We start from the raw sequence: 16182 nt of genomic DNA on the forward strand, positions 1-16182 counted from the left end.
CGAACTGTTCAATAGGTACGGGAACTTCAAAATGTTACTATTTTTACGCGCTCAAATTTGTCGTGTAAAAAGTTTTTAAAGAGAGCCTCATTCAGCGCCTTTTTTGTTTTAAGAGAAGTGAACATTTGGTAAAAATTGTAAAAACTGTTTAGTTCTGGAACAAAGCTATTATGAATACAAGCTGAATAATCTACCAAATATTAAAGTGGTATTTTTCGTCAGAAAAGGATTATTAAAATACGAAAGAGGATTTTTAATTTATGATTCATTCAATAATACCCACTAATGCTGGTTCACTAATTGCTACACCAGTCTTAAAATCGCAAAATGGAAACGTTTTTAAGATATTAAAGATAAATTCCTAAATAAAACATCAAAACAAATCTTTATATATATTAGGCCGGGACGATTTGAGAACCTTAATGGGCCCTTCGCGTTTCTGATTCCTGGGATTGAACTGAGCAAAAAAGTCTTCTGGACCATATGTCTACGATGAAAATCGAGCCTCCCGATGTTGACTTTAACAGCCAGTTTCTATATATCGAAAGAAGAATGTGTGCGAATGAAACACGCCCGAACTTTAGTTTTCGAAATATATTTTACCTTTGCTTCAAAACAAAAAACAAATTTGAAAAGCACACAAGAGTTTGGACGTGTTTCTTTCGCACACATTCTTCTTTCGACATACAGAAACAGGCTGTAAGTTTTTTATCTACGTTTTTTGACATCATGGTATAAACAGCCAAACCATTGACATTTTCGAGCCAACACGAAGACAAAAATTGTAGCCAAGACAGTAATTAAGAACTCTCTAATGCATCGGAAAAGCATTGGAACGCTTTTTCAGACAGTTTTGGTCTTGAGAAGGTGCAAACTTTTCGGAAAATCTCGATAAATGGCACTGTGCTACAAAAGTTGACCAGAAAAATATTCAAGCGTTCTGATGCAAAATTCCATCGTGTTGGGATCCATGGAGAACGAAAATGTATTCAATTGCAATTCAATAGCAACAGTTCTGTGATATTAGCCTTAGTTTTGACTTTAATTATTTATTTATTTTATTTATTATATTAATTTTTGTGCGTGCAGTCCCGTTTTTATACCCTCCACCATAGGATGGGGGTATATTAAGTTTGTCACTTTGTAACTACTCGAAATAATCATTGTAGACCCCACAAAGTATATATATTCTTGATCAGCGTGCAATTCTACATCGATATAGCCATGTCCGTCCGCCTGTCCGTCTGTGGAAATCACTCTAGCGTCCGAACGGATTGACGTAGGTTGATGAAATTTTGGGAAAATCTATTATATGTAGGACTTTTGGTATTGAAAGCGGGCTATGTAGGTCTACGATTTCGTATAGCCCCCATACAAAATGACGCGTGACGCGTCGTCGTTTTAAGGAATGTTTAAGATATTTGTCCCATTTTACCACCGAATTGGTTGTAATTTGGTATTTTGTGTCTCCAGAGGCCAAAAAAACATTCCTACCAAAGTTGGTTTATATAGGTCCACGTTTTGGTATAGCCCCCATATAACGCCCCATATAAAGTACGCGTCATTTTAATATATTTTGAATGTATTAGTCCCATTTTACAACAGAATCGGTTGCAACTTTGTATTTTGTGTTTCCAGAGGCTAAGAAACATTTCTACCATAAAATGTTTATATAGGTCCACGTTTTGATATAGCCCCTATAGGACGATATCTCCCGATTTTCGGTATTTTGAAGGTTTTGGCCTCATTATCACACCGAGATGGCTGAAATTTGGTATTTAGTCTTCATTGGGGGTATAACACTCCCCCCCACCAGAAATTTGTAGGTATAGATCTGCGCCATCATATAGCCCCCATAGAACGGTAACTTCCGATTTTCGGTATTTTGAAGGTTGTGGGCACATTAATCCAACGAAATGGCTGACATTTGTGGTGGAGGGCATAAAAAGTTCGGCCCGACCGAACATAACGCTTTTCCCACTTGTTAATATACAAAAATAAATAAAAATAATATGATTTAGAATAATAACTCCTTCAAATAAAAAACAAACTCTTGAGCAAGTTGGAAAAAAGCCAACGAAACGTCGAGTGGAAAATGAAATAAAATCCTAGTTATACCCTCAGCCTTTAGGCTAAGGAGGGTATTTTCACTTTGATACGATGAAAATGTGCCTCATCGAAATAATGGTTTTAGACCCCAAGTATGTTTGGACGAAATGTGTTTCGGACAATTTGGAGTCGATCTAGCCATGTCCGTCCGTCTGTCTGTCCTGCTGGCTGGAGCGCACGATAGCTCTAGAACGGATGAACCAATTCAGTTCAAATTTTGGCTTTCATAATATTTTGCCCAAACTTAGTTTAAGTTCGAAGATGAGCTACATCGGTCCACTACTTCCGGTACCTCCCCCACAAAAGTTCGAAAATGTTCGGAAAGTTTGTGCGCACGATCACTCTTGAAGGGAGTGACCAAGTTGGTCCATACTTTGTATAGCGTAAACTTTTTACCAGAGTAATATGAGGTTCCAATATGGTCTCAATAGGTCCACTCCTTCGGGTACCTCCCACACAAAATTTCGGAAAAATCCAGTTTAGGGCCATCTCTCGAATCGCTTTGATTTTTAGCAACTTGTATTCACTGCCCTCCATACGACGGTACAAGTTTCATCAGGGGCAAGTCCATACTTCCTGAGAAAATAGCATGAAAGTTGCAAAAAACCCCTATGACACCGTGTGAGGTGGTTGGAGCGCAAGATAACTCTCGAACGGATCTGCCGATACGGTCCACAATATGGCCTTAGTAATATTTTGTCCAAACATAGTTTGAGTTTCAAGATAAGCCATATCAGTTCACTCCGTATATATCGTATATTTTCAAATTTAAACGGGCACATCTTATTTTTTCCACAAGGGTTTTTGTTTGATCCTTCTTCCTTTTAATGGGGTGAATAAGCTATTATTGTTTTAAATCGGTTAACAAATGACTAAGTTATAGTGGTTTATGTCTGAAAACCCCCACAAAAAACTTATAACTGAATTTTTCACAATTTTCAAAATAAATATTGAACAAAACAAAAAACATTATATTTGTGAAAATTATGAGAAATTCAGTTATAGGATTTTTGTGGGGTTTTTCAGACATAAACCACTATAACTTAGCCATTTGTTAACCGATTTAAAACAATAATAGCTTATTCAAAAGATATTATTCACCCCATTAAAAGGTAGAAGGATCAACGAAATCCGTTGTGGAAAAAATAGGATATGCCCGTTTAAATTTGAAAATATACGAAACCCTGATTTTCACTAATTTTACCGTTATAAAAAAATAAAACAAAGTGACCCAAACGAACTAAAGGCATTTTCGTTCTCCATGGATCCCAACACAATGGAATTTATGCTGTATTTTATGCACCAAACATGCTATGTATGTCCAATTTCAATTAAATTTGGAATGTGTGACGGTATTTAGAAAAAAAAAATGCCAAATTATATGGAAATTAGTTCAGATTGGATATAGTCCCCATATATATTTTCGGCCGATTTCATGAATTTGATGTACCAATAAAAAAAATTCTAAATCGGTTGAGATTTGCAAAATGTGTGCAGAATTTGGACTAGAAAAGATTTCGCCAAATTATCTTGAAAACGATTCAGATTTCAAGTTGGCCTTTTATAATAATAAAATATTGAATTTCTGATTCATTTTTTAAGGGAGCAACTTTAAAGTGAGTAGAAGTCATCACCAAATACATAATTTGGCTCTTAGAAAAGATAACTCCCATGAATTAAAACTATCCTCAAACTTAAGGTACTCAAACTTAGTGCTATTCCTATTTTAATTCTCTTCTTTAAATGAGATAGTAGGCTCCGGTAGACTCAATCTGTCGAAATATAAGTATGTAAGAGTATATAAAATTTGTAAATGCTACCTACGTAGGAGTACTTCTAAATGGCAATTTCTATTTTTCGAGCTGATATCTCTAAAACTCAACGAGTTACAGCCTTTTAATAAGAGTTTGGCATAAATCAACAAAATAGTTTCTTGTGTGAATATTAAGCACTAAAACACACCAAATCATGCTTGATCTTGAACAAAAATTTAGCGCTGGCATCTAGTCTAGATCTTTCCAAAATATGGTTCATGTAGTTCTTTTTTAAGTAATAATCATTTTAAGTTTGGAAGTCTAATTTCAATCGGCGATTTAAAACGCGTTTTTCTCGAAACTGTTGTTTATGAGGTGTGATACTCTTTTAGTAAATGAGCGATATGTTGAGGTGAATTTTAATATGTCCAATTTCAACACACTCCACATTTTTATTTTGCTCTCTGCCGGATTTGAACACGCGAACTTTTGATCTGTATCTATAAACACTACACACTGTGTCACGCTTACGAATATTAATGATTGTTTCAACACTTACATGTGCACCACCAATTCTTCGTTGCTAAGAAAAAAATTGTTTGCCGACGGCGAGCGTTGAACGGTTTTGTACGACTCTCGGTTTTGTAGTTGCACACAAACGCTGTGTCCCACCATCATTACTAAGCAGGGTTTTAAATGCTAACGCCATATTAGTAAAAGCTCCGAAAATTTGCAGCTTTGCCTGCTAAAATTTCTCCGAAATATGTTTAGCAACAATGAACAACAGCAACAAATTTCACAAAAATATTGCTAGCGATGCTGATGCTATTTGATATTGTTGCTATATTAAAACAGCATCGGACACGCATACTCATATTTTGCAGCACACATGATCAACACATATCAGAAAAGAGAATAAGTAACAAAGTTTCAACGGCTTAGCCAGATTTTCAGCATACAATTGTTTTTGAGATCAGGATTACCAGAGTAATGCATTAAAAATCACGATATAATTAATTCCACTATTTCATTCAAGACATGTGAATTTTTGGTGAAGCCGTTTAATATTTGTTTTTGTTACTTTTAAACTATTATAATTATTATTTTTTATGTTCCGCCATATGATGGAGGTATTTTCACATTAAATGACACCTTCTTTGTTACTGCAACACTACTCACAAAAACACCCCTCGATTGTCGGTTTGCTTCGACGATTGGTCAGCCGAGTGCTTAATATGTAGCGTGATTGTCGATTATGCCTAACGAAAAAAAGCTTAGGCGTACAAAACGAAATAAGCAAACATGTACAAAAAAAAAATGCAATCCCGCGACGGCCGGTTCTATGCACCGGATTGACTCGGAGGAATCTTCGACCAGGGGCCGTCACCTCAACAATTATGTGTTTGTGTTCGTGTATTTTTTTCACCATGGGAGCGGCAATTTATCCCGGAATGCCTGCTCCGAGCTCTTCTGGTCCGTGCCGGGATAGAAATGAACCCAGGGCCAGTATGGATCTGTTCCGTTTGCCAGATCCGCATCCACCACATGTCAACAATGGTGAGATGTAATGGATGTATGCTCAGGCCTTAGTAGCACCCGGGATTACAGCGTCAGGTATGTTGCTGCTTGCTGCGTCAGCGCATCACCCAGTGCGTCTTCTACGTCGTCGTCTGACTCTTCGTCGTCGTCGGAATACAAGACGCCCCCGCAGTCTCCCCAACAACAACAAATGCAGCATCTAACACCACATGTTGTTGTTCAACGGCCCGGAAATGCATCATTCCTGCAATTCAATTGCAACGGTCTCCGCAATAAGGTCAGTGAAATTGTGGACTTTATGAGTCGGAAAAACATCATGGTCGCCGCGATCCAGGAAACAAAGCTCACCGCCACCTGTAGCTTACGTTGTGATGGTTACAACGTTTTGCGGAAGGATCGCACAAGAAGCGGAGGAGGAGGACTTGCCTTCCTAATACACCAGTCTGTCCAGTACAGACCTATCTCGCTTGAGCTTGGCTCTAGTGACCCATACATGGAGTGTATGGGGGTAGCAGTAAAGTGTGGTACTGCCTAGGTAGAGCTGCTTAATGTGTACATACCGCCGATGAATAGCTGTGCCCGACGTTATATGCCCAATATTAGTTCGCTGTTAACCGCCTGGTGCTAGGGGCTTTAATGCTCATCATGAGCTTTGGCACTTCGTCCTAGGTAATGACCAGCGGGGTACAGCGCTGGCAGAGCAAATCGATAGCTCCACGTTTTGCACGGTGAATGAAGACGCTCCTACGAGGATTAGAGGAAACTGCCACAGCTCGCCAGATATCACCATTGTGGCACCAGGTCTGATAAATGACGTAACCTGGCAATCCGTCATTTCCCTTAGTTCGGACCACCTCCCTATCATCGTCTCCGTAAACAGACCACCCGACTTCATAACCTCTGAACGCCGTACTTTCCTGAACCATGGGAAAGCTGATTGGCAAGGTTTCAGAGAATTTACCAATCACCGCTTCAGTCAATTGCCCTCCCCCTCAGATCCTCGGGTAGCTGAGAGAACTTTCCGAGACATCATCACTAAAGCAGCCGCTCGCTACATACCTGCTGGTCGAATACCCGAAATAAGACCAAATTTCCCAGCAGAGGCGACGGGACTAGCAAATGAACGTGATGAGCTTTGTCGTACGAACCCCGAAGACCCAAGAGTTAGAGAACTTACTCTTGAAGTCAACAGGCTAGTGGGCGAACATAAGCGGAAAAAGTGGCTAGACCATCTGAAGCACTGCAACATTGGTGCAGGAATAAGTAAATTGTGGGCAACGGTTAAATCACTCTCGAGTCCGGAAAAGAAGGATGACAGAACGGCTGTTACTTTCAACGGCGTGACAGTAACTGACCCAAAGAGGTGCGCGTGTTATTTTAACCGACAGTTCATAGAGCACCCCGAGAGTGATAGGGCGAAGTGTGCTACGCCGTATAAGAAGAACTCTTCCAGCAGAGGAGGTACCACCACAATTTACGATGAGCGATGTTGCAGATGCCATCCGAAACGCTAAATCATCCAAAGCGTTGGGCCCGCACCGAATATCGATGGTAATGCTTAAGCAGCTGGATGAACCTGGAGTTGAGTACTTAACAAGTGTTCTCAACCTATCGTTAGCCACCCATGTTGTACCGGATGCCTGGAAAGTTGGCAGGGTGGTCCCGCTACTGAAGCCTGGCAAGGATGCCAGTAGAGGTGAACCGTACAGGCCGATTTCACTCCTGTCGCCAGTAGCAAAGATCCTAGAGGCGCTACTCCTCCCCACGATGAGAAGGTGTTTTCCAGTTGCCCAACATCAACATGGATTTCGGAAAATGCATAGTACTACAACAGCATTAGACGCCATATCCACACATATCAGTAGAAGACTGAACCAGAAAAGGCCGTGCGACCGAACAGTCATGGTGGCTGTTGACCTATCGAAGGCCTTCGATACCGTCAACCATGCCAAGCTGTTCGAGGATATAGAGAAAACTAATCTCCAGCCATGTTTGAAACGTTGGGTAATCAACTATATGTGTGGACGTCAGTCGTTTGTAGAATTCAGAAACAAGAAGTCCAAAACCCGTAGAGTGAAACAGGGAGTTCCCCAAGGAGGGGTGATATCTCCGGAACTGTTTAACCTCTACCTTTCTGAAATTCCACACCCTCCAGACGGCATAGAGATCGTGATGTATGCGGATGATTGTACGATCTTGGCGTCGGGTCCTATCGTCGATGACATATGTGATAGGTTAAATGTCTACATAGCTGACCTAGTGCAGTTCTTCCATCTGAGGAATATGAAAATATCCGCCGCTAAATCCACAGCCACGCTGTTCACCATATGGACGGCTGAGATGAGGCTCCCACTGAACATATTGGTCGATGGTGCACTGATTCCGACCACTAACTACCCTAAAATACTGGATGTCACGTTCGATAGCATGTTCAAGTCGTCCGCGCATGCCACAGCTATTTGCAATAAGATCAGAAGTAGGAACAAGGTTCTCAAGTCGCTGGCCGGCAGCACTTGGGGTGCTGATAAAGAAACCTTGTTGACCACCTACAATGCAATAGGCCGGTCTGTGGTAAGCTATGCGGCGCCAGCGTGGTCCGCAAAGGTTAGCGCATCGCAGTGGAAGAAGATTCAAACCTGCCAGAATGCCGCCCTGAGGACTGCAACAGGGTGCCTCCTCATGACACCAGTGGACCATCTTCATGAGGAGGCGAAGGTTTTACCGGTGCGTCAGCACAATAAGATGTTGTCGATGCAGTACCTGCTTGCGTGTTACCGCAGTGAGCATCCCTGTCACGTTTTAATGGACAGGCGCCCCCCTCCCAGGCACGTCAGGAGAGACCTTCATGATCTAGAGAGAGAGAGGTCCAAAGGTATACAAGAGAACCGCTAGATCAACGAGCCTATCAGGCAGGCTTGAATCGCATTCACACCAACATGGTTGCGCAAGCAGTACGAAGATACAGTGTGAATGCCGTACTTGGAAACCATCCCCCATCCATCGCAGCAGAAGAACGACAGCTGCCAAGGCAAACACGAGTGGTTTTAGCTCAGTTAAGATCCGGACGATGCAGCCGCCTCAATTCGTATTGGGCCAGAATTGACGCCACGATACCCAACATATGCCCAGCATGTGGATTGGGACCACACGATACTCTGCATTTATTCAACTGCCCAGCTAACCCCACTCACCTGTCTCCTCATTCTTTATGGACGCAACCAGTCCATGTTGCAGAATTCATGAGTCTGGATACAGAGGATCTTGATAACTGAAATAATACACGAACGAACATATATGCGTTGCTACAACAACAACAGCAACAACAAAATAAATATGCGTTCTGTTGCTTATTTAGCCGTGTGTCTCAATGTTGTGTAGCAGTTGAAGTGTACAGCTAATGCTAATGGTTTTAGATGCTGGCTTTTAAACCCTGTTACTAAGTAAAGAATAAATAAAGTTGTTTTGCCTTGTAAAATTGTAAGGGAATAACTCATTATTTTTCAGCCTACTGGTAATACAGACGTTGTCTTATTAACATAACTTTGTAATGGGTTATTCGTGGCTTTCAAATTTTTACAGTAACTTATTATACTTTGTGGATTTTATTGTATTAAGCATTTCGAAGATTAAATTTACTTGACTAGTTCTTAGGCATCGACACCCCAAGTCACTTGTTTTTTCATACATACCAACAGCGGGCTTGTGCATAGCTTTAAAGATAACTAACCACTCATCAATTGCAAATATACTTTTCTAATCTAAACTCTACCTCGGCCCTCTTAGATGTGGTGTGAAATGTCAATATTATTTTTTTCGCGCACATATAAACATTTATAACTGTTGTTTGTTAAGCTATTTAAAAAAATGTTTGCAAGGAAGAGAACTACTTTGCATTTAAAGTTAGCTCCTTTGCACAATCTTATCTAATTGTCATCGATTTTATTGCTTTTTAAAAAATACGTAAATTTGTTTTCGCCATAATTTGGGCGATGTAATTAAATGCATTTTAGGTGGTAATTATTTGCAAATACAAACAAATACTGTCGTGGATAGAGAGGGTGAGCTATAGATTCCTATATTTGGCTACAAATAAATGGTGAATGACACACTTGACATTAACGATGAGGTAATGTTTTTCCTCTATTTTTTAATCACCATTAAAAGGTTTGTATTTTGTGGACTTGGAACACATTCTTTCACACAATAGAGTTATGATTATTTTTTTATTTTTAATTTGTTGTTGTAGTATTTTAAATTTATTTCTTGGGGGGGTAATGTGATTAGAATTTCAAATAGATTATTGAAAATTTTTTGTTGTTGTTTGTAACTCACGCACGCACTCTGTGTACCGCGTGAATATCGTTTTGTGTGTCTTTCTGGCCAATCAACATTTTTAATCAAGCACAAAAATATTTTGTATTTTATTGAATAATAAAATTTTAAAAATACATATTAATTTAAATAACAAATTTTGAAAATTGACATGATGACAGTTATTGCAATTGTATGTAAATGTAAAACAGGTTTTCTTTTTTTGTGGTTTTTATTCACCTCATGTCAAAAGTTTGCTATTTTATGAATTTTACATATGCATTATTGTTATTGTTGTTATTAGACTATTTTTTACAAGCTCATAATTAATGAGCTGTGATAGCTTGTTTGCTTGGTTTTGTGTTGCTACTGAATCTTAATATTTTTCATAGTTGTGGTTTTATAGCACCGATGCTAACCATTGTCTACAAACGTACATATATTTTCAACACATCGGTAATTTAATAAACGAATGTAATTAAATGCTCATAAAAGTTTTGTATAGATATCTAAAGAAACATTAGTTTACCCATGTTCAATTCAATAAAATACATACATATCAAATTAATTAGTCAAAACATCTTTAAAAGCATTCAATATATTTGTGTGAAAATATAAACTTATTAATTCAGATACAAATTATATAAAGTTACTACATTAGCAAATAAAAACATTAGCAAATAACGGGGTTTTATAGTACATTTTGGTAGACGTAACTGCTTCCAAATCAACTTACTAACCCATTATTTTAACAAGGGCATGGCACACTGAACAACTAGTCATTCTCTGGCTAAAACATATGTTCTATTTTTAGAACAGTTGAGGCGAATTTCTGCTCAATTTCAACACATGCAACATTATTATTAATTTCTCGTTAGAGTTGAGCTGAATGATCGAAGATTTTTACATGTGAAAAGATTTTTATTTTGCTCTCTGCTGGATTTGAATATACGATTTATAGCCAAGCACATTACACATTATGCCAGGTGTAGGAACATTAAATCTTGTTTAAACGCTTACATGTGCACCACCAACTTTTCGTAACTTTGCCAATAAAAGCATTGCTTGTCGACGGTGCACAGTGGGAAATAGTATAGATCGAGCGTGCCAAAAATAAAAGTCATTGTCTTATTGATTATTTATCCACAATTTGGAGAGAATGGTTGGCGAAGGACCACGTTTTGATATTGCTCCCATAGATCGGTACCTTCCGATTATCGTCGGTACTTTAAACTTTGCTGCCACATTATCTATCCGATATGGCTAAAATTTGGTATTTAGGCTCCGTTGGGGTTAAATCTACATTCCTGTAAGAATTGCCGGTATAGATCCACGTTTTGGTCGGTGGTACCTCTCTATGTTATGTATTTTGAAGGTTTTAGCCAAATTATCTTATCGAAATGGAATTTTGTCTTCGTTGGGGGTACAAAAAATTTCTACAGAAAATTGTTGGCACAAGTCCACGCTTTGATATAGCCACCATAGAACAGTACCAGCCGATTTTAGACATTTTTACATAAAAAGTAATAATAATAAAATAATTATAAAATGTTTCGTTGCAGGTTATTGCAGATAGAATATTTATAGATTTGTTAAGAAGTGTGTGCACTAAAAATAAAATTAAAAATCTATGCTACCTACTAAATACCTTTAACAAAGTACGCGAGTTGTAAAAATATCATATATCACATATTTTAATTGCAAAATCCAAATTATATATGTCATACATAAAATATTTTTTACTTGTCTATCGTCACAAAATGTTATATATAACAAAGATTTAAAATTGCTTTGTAAGAAATTTGTGTTAAATTTTAATTACAATTTTCTACGTTAATGTCGTCGAAGAGGCATTCTTACAGACAAATTTTCGAACATTTATGATACATGTGGTCAACTATGGTGGACTTGGGAGCATGAAAATACTTAAATTTGTACTGCAAGTACAGTTAAAAAATGAAACTTGAGCTCAAATACCAACTATTTTCAATGACATTTCTAATTTATCGATCCTAGTAATATGGCTAACACTTGGTATTTGCTTTCTGACAATTTTCGAAGCTCAGAAGAGATCTAACGAAATCAAAAAGTCATTTAAAGCAGGTTTATAAAACGTTTTTGTAAGAATATTTCGTGAAAGTTCTTGGTAATTTTTCCCGGTTGAGAATTGAAACCACCTTTCTAATAAAGCGGGTCAAATTTATAGTAGGATTTATCAGAATGTTCCATTTTACTAATATAAACCAAAAAAACTGCGCAATACATATTTGCATGGGTAGTAAAATTTTTCAATTTTATTTGATTTTAACCTATTCTGATGATCGCAAAAATTTGACACTTTTTTGTAGATTTTCTATTATAATTGGGATATTTTCGGAAAATATGGCAACACCGTTAAGATTTTTCTTGTGAATGTTGGCATAGTATAGGACTCTCAAAAACTAAATAGTATAGATCTGTAATACGAACACATCAGAAGTTACCTTAACATATTAAAACAAATTTTCAAACCTATTCAGATGATCGGGAGCGTATATCCCAACTGATAATACTCCCTTCAGATCAGTACAGACAAATTGCAGGTGGAATGTTTTGTATCCCTATCAAAGACTTAATACCAAATATCAGCCACTTTGATGGGGAATTGAGGCCACAACCTTATGAAGACGTGGACCTATACCGACAAATTTCAGGTGGAAAGTTTTGTACCCCTAAAGAAGACTAAATACCAAATTTCAGTCATTTCGGTGTTATAATACTACTTATACTGATAATTCCATTCTGCAATATTTTACATATTATTATTTTAACATATTAAAAGAAAAAAATTCAAACCTATTCAGATGATCGGGAGTGTATATCCCAACTGATAATACTCCCTTCAGATCAGTACAGACAAATTGCAGGTGGAATGTTTTGTATCCCTATCAAAGACTTAATACCAAATTTCAGCCACTTCGATGGGGAATTAAGGCCACAACCTTATGAAGACGTGGACCTATACCGACAAATTTCAGGTTTTGTACCCCTAACGAAGTCTAAATACACAATTTCAGTCATATCGGTTGCATATTGAGGCCACAACTTTCAAAATACCAAAAATCGGATGTACCGTTCTATAGGGTAGAAACTTTTATACCACCAAGGAAGACCAAAACCATCACAATACAGAAAGTCGGGAGGTACCGTTCTCAGGGGGCTATATAAAAGCCTGGACCTATACAGACAAATTGCAGGTGGAATGTTTCAAACCCCTATCAAAGACATAATACCAAATATCAGCCACTTCGGTGGGGAATTGTGGCCACATCCTTCAAAATACCGAAAATCGGGAGGTACCGTTCTATGGCGGTTATATGAAGGTGTGGATCTATACCGAAAGATTTCCGGTGGAAAGCTTCGAACTCCCAACGAAGACTAAATACCAAATTAAACCCATTTCGGCGGGATATTAAGTACACGATCTTCAAAATACCGAAAATCGGGAGGTACCGTTCGTGGACCGCTACCGACAAATTTCTGGTAGAAAATTTTGTAGTCCCACACAAGACGAAATACCAAATTTCAGCAACTTCGGTGTGAAAATGAGGCTAAAACCTTCGAAATACCGAAAATCGGGATGTACCCCTCTATGTGGGGTATATCAAAACGTGGACCTATAACGACAAATTTCTGAGCGACTATTTTGTAGCCCCGAAAAAGACTGGTATTTAGTAATTTTAGCCATTTCGGTAGGATATTGAGGCTAAAATATCAAAATACCGAAAATCGGGAGGTACCGTTCTATGGGGGCTATACCAAAACGTGAACCTATACCGATAAACTTCTGAGGGAGAGTTTTGTAGCCCCGAAAAACACTAAACACCAAATTTCAGCCATTTCGGTGGGATATTGCGGCTAAAACTTTCAAAATACCGAAAATCGGGATACGAAATATGGGAGCTATATCAAAACGTGGACCTATATAAACATTTTTGGTAGAAATGTTTCTTAGCCTCTGGAAACACAAAATACCATATTACAACAGATTCTGTGATCAAATGGGACTAATACATTCAAAATATCATAAAGCTATGCGTACTATATACCCAGCTAACAATTTTTTCCGATTTTTTTCCGAATTCGGAACGAAACTCTGCACAAGTATGCGATTCTGATGTCGAATTCGTTCAGAAATCGGAACAAAATTGTGTGAAGGTGCCCACGAATTCGGAAAGTTTTATAGGAAAAAAATCGGAAGGAATATTAGAGTTTCTTTCCGAATTCTGAACGAATTCGCAAAAAAACTCGAATGAAAAAAAGGGAAATTTTAAGGGAATTTTCGATTATCTGCACAATTTCGGAAAAAACTCGGAAGGAACATTCGAAAATCGGAAAAAATTCGGAAGATTATCGGATGTTTGATCCGATATTCGGAAAAAAATCGGAAAATTATCGGATGTTTGATCCGATATTCGGTAAAAAATCGGAAGATTATCGGATGTTTGATCCGATATTCGGAAAAAAATCGGAAGATTATCGGATGTTTGATCCGATATTCGGAAAAAAATCGGAAGATTATCGGATGTTTGATCCGATATTCGGAAAAAAATCGGAAGATTATCGGATGTTTGATCCGATATTCGGAAAAAAGTCGGAAGATATATCGGATATTTTATCCGATATATGGAAACAAATTTGAATATTTTCATAAGGTTTTATTCGAAAATCGGAAAAAATTGCGGTGATTTATATTTCGGAAAATGTTCGGATGTTTAATGCGAATTTTTTTATTCTTTATTTCATCATCTTCACAAGTTGGATTTAATAGTATTCATTGCTGCTGCCCGCTGATATTGTGTGTTTGCAAAATTATAAAACACAACTTTTCCTAGTAAAGTTTCCATGTGTCATCACGATGTTGTTCTTTATTTGGCGTATCTAAAATAGAATTAACAATATTTGTTATTATAAACAGCTTTTTACAAAATGTGTATGCAAACTTCCAATTTTGATTTGTTTTAAAACACACATTAATTTGTCCCGCTACGTCTTACTCACTTAACTGCTGCGAAATAACTAAAAAACAAGGTACAGCATGCAAACAAAGCAAAGAAATTTCCCTTGTCGCTGGCGTTGTTTGTATACAATCAACTCTCAACCAGAGTTCGGGATTTTTGCTCGCGAGAAAAATACACAGATCAAAAATTCTTTCAGATTATGTGCAGAGTACTCGGAAACTAATCGGAAAGAAAACAAATCAAAATTTCCCTTCCGAGATTGTGCAGAGCACTCGGAAAATAATCGGAAAGAAAGGTTACGAAATCTCGGAAAAAAATCTGATATCAGAGCCATCGGCAAAAATTGTTGGCTGGGTATTGGGTGCCACCGTGGTGCAATGGTATGCACACCCGCCTTGCACACATAAAGTCGTGGGTTCGATTCCCCGGCCAGCCAACATCAAAACACTTTTAGCAAAATACCCCTCAGTAATGTTGGCGACATTTCCTGAGTATTTCAGCCATGTAAAACTTCTCTACAAAAGTGGTGTCTTAGACACGCCGTTCGGACTCGGCGATAAACTGTAGGTCCCATATCATTGAGCTAATATGGATTGGGGTGCACTCATTGATATGAGAGAAATCTCCCTTGTACTTTATGGGATGTTTATGGAACAATAATTACTACATATGAGGCGTTATATGGGGGCTATACCAAAACGTGGACCTATATAAACAATTTTTGGTAGAAATGTTTTCTAGCCCCTGGAGACACAAAATACTAAATTACAACCAATTCGGTGGCCAAATGGGACAAATATCTTAAAAATTCATTAAAACGATGAGGCGTCACTTTTGTATGGGGGCTATACCAAAACGTGGACCTACATAGCCCGTTGTCAATACCATAAGTCCTACGTACATTAGGGTTATAACTTTTTGAAATGTTTTCTCAAAAATTATTTCCTGTAGTGAGAATGAATGAAATTTTGGTTATTAATGCCTAAATCCATTTTATTATAAAAATAGGTTCCGCACAAACCACTTTGAAAAAATTTTTTTGAAAAAATCCTATGAAACGAAAAAGACACCACAAGAAATCTTGGACCTATATAAAAGAAGTTTTGAAGTTTTTTATCATTTTCGGCTCAATTCGCATGTAATTTGGAATTTATAATTAGTTCCTAGTGCTCAAAAAGCTTCTCCGCCTAAAATTGTTGAAATGGGTCCACGTTTTGGAATAGCCCCATATAACGGTAACGTCCGACTTCCGTTTTTATTGACGTTATCGCCCCAAATTGCATATAATTTATAATTCGGATAGGTACTGTCGTAACAGAAAGAAAACTACCCAGCAAAAGAAACTCATTACAAATCGACCTACTAACTCATTATTTTAACAAGGGCATGCCACCAAATTTCAGTAGTTGTTTTTTTGCCATTAAAATTCGACGAATAAGTAATAAAATAAGTAGTTACGTATTGTAGTA

The 16182-nt window shown here is 37.8% G+C and overlaps 1 protein-coding gene across 5 annotated transcripts in view; it reads left to right on the forward strand.

The window, feature by feature from the left end:
- Positions 1-16182, forward strand: part of kst (spectrin beta chain, non-erythrocytic 5 kst) — a 204228-nt gene that overhangs the window by 106133 nt on the left and 81913 nt on the right. The window lies entirely within an intron of this gene.

Source organism: Musca autumnalis, unplaced genomic scaffold, assembly GCF_047663935.1.
Source record: "Musca autumnalis isolate F117 unplaced genomic scaffold, ASM4766393v1 scaffold_4, whole genome shotgun sequence".
Lineage (NCBI taxonomy): Eukaryota > Metazoa > Arthropoda > Insecta > Diptera > Muscidae > Musca > Musca autumnalis.